This window comes from Lineus longissimus, chromosome 7, assembly GCF_910592395.1.
Source record: "Lineus longissimus chromosome 7, tnLinLong1.2, whole genome shotgun sequence".
Lineage (NCBI taxonomy): Eukaryota > Metazoa > Nemertea > Pilidiophora > Heteronemertea > Lineidae > Lineus > Lineus longissimus.
In genome coordinates, this window is record NC_088314.1 from 14,550,273 (window position 1) to 14,555,663 (window position 5,391).

At 45.0% G+C, this 5,391-nt stretch overlaps 1 non-coding gene across 1 annotated transcript; it reads left to right on the top strand.

Annotated features, from left to right (window-relative positions):
- The first annotated feature begins 616 nt into the window (after positions 1-616).
- Positions 617-806, top strand: LOC135491833 (U2 spliceosomal RNA). The gene has a single exon (XR_010447935.1). It is a non-coding gene; the product is annotated as a U2 spliceosomal RNA (small nuclear RNA).
- The last annotated feature ends 4,585 nt before the right edge of the window (positions 807-5,391 follow it).

Here is a 5,391-nt window from a genome sequence, read left to right on the forward strand (position 1 = left end):
GTGGCCCAGTTCGTCACGTTACAATAGACGTAACTGACAGAGACGTAGTAGACGCTGATGACGTGGAATCGGTGCTTTCATCGTCAGATGGAGAGCCTGCCCCGACTGCCGAGCTTAAATCGGCTGTATCATTGGTGGAGCCAGCTAAGGGCAGTGAGACGGTAACCGAGAGTGTGCCCGAGAGTGGTGAGTTTCCGTCGGATTGGTTCACCGGTTCTGACCCAAGTCAGAGGGCTTCCCAGAGCCAGGACTGCCAGGCTCCCCTGGGCCCGCCGTCTCAGCCGTCCCAGCTGGACGCTTTAGACTTGGCGAGAGAGTTATTCTCGTGTTCCCCCCTGAGCCTGGCTATCCCGCCGGGCCAGGGTCCGTCCCTGCACAAGAGACAAAGGACAGACTCTGAGTCTGAAAGTGTTTCAATGGATACGGCAGGTGTATAGACTTGGACTCTTAACGTCGAAACAACTGACTTCCTTAATGGACTATGGCCTTGATCTCCGGACTTGTAGTGTTTGCATCTCTTTATTTGGAATACCGACCACCTCGACCCGCCCATGGACTATGCTTTTTCCTCCATTTGGAGTCATCTCTCTTCTTTATATTGTAAGTATGTTCCAATTTAGTTTCTCGGCCTATTGGCTAAGATCAAAGTGTAGTATCTGTTCTTATCTGTTTACTCCAAGTTTACTCCAAGTCAGGTCGGGGAGCAGCACGTGCCATATTCGTTTATTTATTTCGTTGATTTCGTTGATTTCGTTTAGCACTATGTGACGTTTTACAGCACCGATTCCGTTTTAGTTGGACCTTTTGTGAACAATTCGTTTTATTCAGTTGGCTGGAGCCTTTGTGTGGACCGAGTTTTAAGCCTTTGTGTTTCTGCACCAATTATTTTAACTTGCCAACGCCTAGGGTGTACATACACTGTACATACACTGTAAATAACGTTTTAAGTCATGGCGTCGACGTATGCCGGCGCCGTGGCATATCAAGATGGGGCCTATGAGGCAGAAGTTATTGAAGTCATTAATAGAAGCGATAGGTCGGTTGACTATAGAACTAATAAGGACGATGGTGAAATTAAACAGTACAAGATTGTGAAGGCATTGGTAGAAAGGGGAATCCCCATAGAAAGTATAAAAACAGTGATGAAAGTAAGCCAAGGGCACTTTAGTGTGAGATTCGAGAAGGGGGACCCCCAAATGGAGGAAGCCCCTGCAGTGCTAGAAGTAGACGGGGTAGGGTTATGGATGGAAAAGGCCATTGACTTTGAGGTTAAGAGATTCCACACTAGTCGCTATGTAAAAATCCATAACTATCCGGGAGAGTGTGATGTAGAATGGGTGAGGGAAGGGTTGCAAAAATACGGACTGGTGAAGGCAGTAAAGAGGGAGATGTTAAGAGAATACGGGACGGTTGAAAGTGGAACTGTGACGGCTATAATGAATGTGGGGGCAAAGGTCCCCAAGGTGATATACATCAAAGGAAACCGATTCCGAACATGGTACAGGGGACAAGAAGATGAGCTAAGGGGTGAATCCACGTGTTATAGATGTAGGAGAAAGGGGCACTATCGATATGAATGTACAGAACTGTTAGGAGTAGGAGAGGAGCAGAGTGAGAAGGAAGAGAGACGGGTGAAAAGTGTGGTGAGGAGTGTGGAAAAGGAAGGAGAGAGAAGCATGGTGAACAACGAGAAGGAGTCGATTGACGGGAAAGAAGAGAACGTAGCTGGCAGGTCTGAGGAGTTGGGAGTGTGTGTCGAAGATGGCGAGACGGAGAAGGGTGACGGGGAAGGAAATGGAGGCGCGGGAGAAACGAATGTCGTGAAACCGGGAGAATGGAAGAAAGTGGTGAAGAATAGGAGGAGAGGGGAAGAGTCGGTGTGGGATACGCCCACAGAAGTGCAAGATAGGTTGAGAACAGCAAAAGAAGTGTTAGAAGACAGTGACAATGAAGTAAGGGACTTATCGAGACCCCTAAGCATCGATTTAGATTCACCAACGAATGTGGAAAGAATTTTGAAGGGTTTTGCGGGTAGCAGGCAGACTACTCCCGACGGGGATGCAGAGCGGCGTGAGGGCACTGCCAAGAGGGGCAATGATAGGGTAGAAAAAAGCCCAGAAGACCGATCTGTTAAAGATCAAACTACACCGGTGGTCAAAAAGCCCAACTTGGGGGTGCCACCACGCCCGAGGCGTAGCCCGCCAGGGAGGGGTCGGAATGTGCCTGCAAAACCCTTCAAACATTAACTTAATGGATCCTCTCTTTATTTTCATCTGTATATTAATGGCGGTAACTGTGGTCTCAATGAATGTGAACGGGTTATATGAAAAAAGGACGAGTGTTTTAAATAAAATAGTAAGGTTAAAGTGTGATGTGGCATGTATACAGGAAGTGCATGTGGTGCCGGACAATTTGGGACCATGGATTAATCGGAACTACGGACTTCATTTCTATAGCAGTAGCCAGGCCCACGCAGGCGCGGCCATCATTACCAGAACTGCTGTAGAAAGGGAGTTTGTAGTTCCAGGGGGGTTAGAGGGGAGAATATGCCATGTGCGCCTGGGGTCCGGCACGCATGTTCTCTCTGTATACATGCCCACACAGAATCCAATTAAAAACCACGATAAAGCTATAATCTTCTGTCAAAAGCTAAAAGAGTATGTGAGGAAATTTAGGGGGGAACAGTGGATTTTAGGGGGGGACTTTAATTTTGCTTCGGGAAGGAACGATAGAGGGACGGGGACTTTGTTATCAGGGGACATCTTGTATAAAAAGCTTTGGCAGGAGATTATAGATTTATTAAATATTAAAGATGCATTTAGGGATTTAAATCCCACGGTAGATAGTTTCACTTTTTATAGAGGCCAAACTAGGTCCAGAATTGACCGTATTTATACGAATTTAAAGGTAGGTAAGGTAGATCATGTCCCACTGGTTTTTACAGACCATTACGGTGTGTTGGGTGCGGTAGAAAGTACAGGGAAGAAGAAAATGGGAAAGGGATTTTGGAAAATTAATAATAGCCTATTAGGGGAAGAGGGGACAGTAAGGGAGGTAACACAGTTTTGGAAGGGTTGGCAAAAAAGGAAGGGAAATTTTGGGTGTCCAATAGAGTGGTGGGAGAAGGGGAAACAAAAGTTACAGGGGATCTTCAAAAGGAATGGTAAGAGGGTGAACAGGGAGAGAGGGGAAGGTATTTTAGCTTTGGAGAGGGAGTTGGACTTTTTGGGGAAGGAGAGGGACAGAGGGGTGGACATTACAAGGCGGTGGGGGGAAGTAAGAGGGGAATTGAGCAAATTGGAAATGGCAGATTTGGAGGGGGCAAAAGTGAGGGCGGGGGCAAAATTCATAGAGGAGAGGGAAGCACCGACCACTGATTTTTTCAAGGTAGAAGTGAGGACAAAGACAGTTATTGATCAGTTAAAGGATGAAAATGGAAAGGTTTTAGAAGAACAAGATGAAATTTTAAAAGAGGTACAAAGGTTTTACGAGAATTTATATAGGAAAGGTGATACGGTAAAGGTGGCTAGGGACAGGTTCGCATCAAAAATCCATAAGAAACTAACTGGGGAACAACAAAATAAATTGGAGGGTTTGTTATCTACAGGGGAGGTTTTGAGGGAATTAAAAAATATGAAGGCGGGAAAATCACCGGGGATTGATGGGTTAGGAAAAGAGTTTTATTTGTATTACTGGGAGCTATTGGGGGACGATTTGGTAGAGACTATAAATAATGTATTCTTACGGGAAAAACTGGGGGGAACGATGAAAACGGCAGTGATATCTATTTTGTTCAAAAAAGGGGATCCGAGGGATATTAAAAATTATAGACCTGTAAGTTTGCTAACGGTAGATTACAAGATTATCACCAAAGTTTTAAAGTCGAGACTGTCGGGGGTCATGGGCGACCTAGTGCACCCTGATCAGGCATGCGGAGTCCCCAAAAGATCAATCAATGATCAACTGTTCAATATTCAAACCGTCATCGAACATGCGGCGGACTCCGGGGGTGCACTGGTGGCCGTTGACCTCCGAAAAGCCTTCGATTTAGTATCTCATGAATGGCTATTTCAATGTTTAGAGACCATGAGGTTTGGCCGAAATTTTATGAGATGGATGAGGGTGCTGTATGATGCGCCGGAGAGTAGGGTGCTGGTGAATGGATTCCTGTCAGGGACATTCAGGGTGGGCAGATCAGTTAGACAGGGCTGCAGTCTGTCCCCGCTGCTGTTTGTACTCTGCCAGGAGCCGCTCGCCTGCGCCGTGCGCTCCGACGAACGGGTACGGGGCATTAAGCTGCCTAACGTAAAACAAGAGGTTAAAAACATTGCCTTTGCGGATGATGCCACGCACCCGATTGCAGCACCCTGTATACGAGCTCTATTCTCCATATACAATGATTTCGGCCAAGCCTCGGGGTCTGATATAAATATATCAAAGACAGAAATATTATTGTTAGGCGGTTTTTCGCACCAAAACATCCCTATAGAGTACAGGAAATATATAGTGAAAATTTCAAACATTTTGGGGATACCCTGGAACAAGGCAGGGCCTTGTGGGAAGACATATTGGAAGAAAATCATGGAAAAAGTGGGGAAAACAATAAAGTTATGGGAAAATAGACACCTGTCCTTTATAGGGAAAGTTTTGGTGATAAAAACCGTCCTCGTTTCTAAATTATGGTACGGAGCGAGAATTATGAAATTGCCAATGAAATATTGTACCGGGTTTGTGAAATTATTGTTTAAATTTTTATGGTCAAACAAAATGGAATTGATTAAAAGAAGCACTATGGTGCAGGCAATTGAAGATGGAGGGGTAGGGATGCCGCATGTAGCCAGTAAATGTCGGGCCCTGTTCATGGAAAGGTTAAAAAGACTCTACCACGTACAAGACGAGGGGGTCACACAGCCATGGATAGGGTACGGCATTTACAAAGCGGGCATAACACTGCGGCATCACTGCCCCGAAATTGCCAAAAATACTTATATGCACAGAGTTATTGGTAGACACGGTGTGTGGGAAGAGGTTTTATACCAGTGTAAAGCGGCAAAGTTGGGTATGGGTAGGTCACAATGGGTTAAAATCACAGCTGCTGCTTTATATGAGAAAATTATGAAAAATGGGGTTCAAATCCCACATACCGTGTGTACCAAAATGTATAATATCAACTGGAAAAAGATATGGAAAAACATATGGCACAACAAAATTTTATATAATAATGAGAAAGAACTATTTTATAAATTTGTACACAGAGCATTACCTGTAAAATCCTTGTTTAAATATTTGCCAAATATCCAGAAGAACTGTGCGAGGTGTAAAATGCAGACGGAATCCATGAAACATGCTTTTTATGATTGCGCTACGATACAGCCTGTTTTGAACTCGTTG